Source organism: Penaeus monodon, chromosome 25 (assembly GCF_015228065.2).
Source record: "Penaeus monodon isolate SGIC_2016 chromosome 25, NSTDA_Pmon_1, whole genome shotgun sequence".
Classification (NCBI taxonomy): domain Eukaryota; kingdom Metazoa; phylum Arthropoda; class Malacostraca; order Decapoda; family Penaeidae; genus Penaeus; species Penaeus monodon.
The window spans coordinates 35,745,761-35,745,975 of record NC_051410.1 but is presented as its reverse complement, the minus strand read 5'-3'; positions in this window follow the sequence as shown (position 1 = coordinate 35,745,975).

The window sequence follows — 215 nt, the reverse complement described above, 5'->3', positions numbered from 1 at the left end:
ATCGAAGGAAATATATCCAGCACCTTAATAGATAGCGTTCAGAGTTTGGGGAGCGCTCTGTAAGTCGCAGAAAAATCACCTCTGAGGTTATTAGCATTTCAGCCATTTGTGAAGTGGTAAAAGTCATGAGAGCTTTTGCAATCCTGATATCGCAAAATAATGTTTCTCACTCTTAAATGCCTTGGTGTAACAGACATGTTTATCGCTCAGAGTGA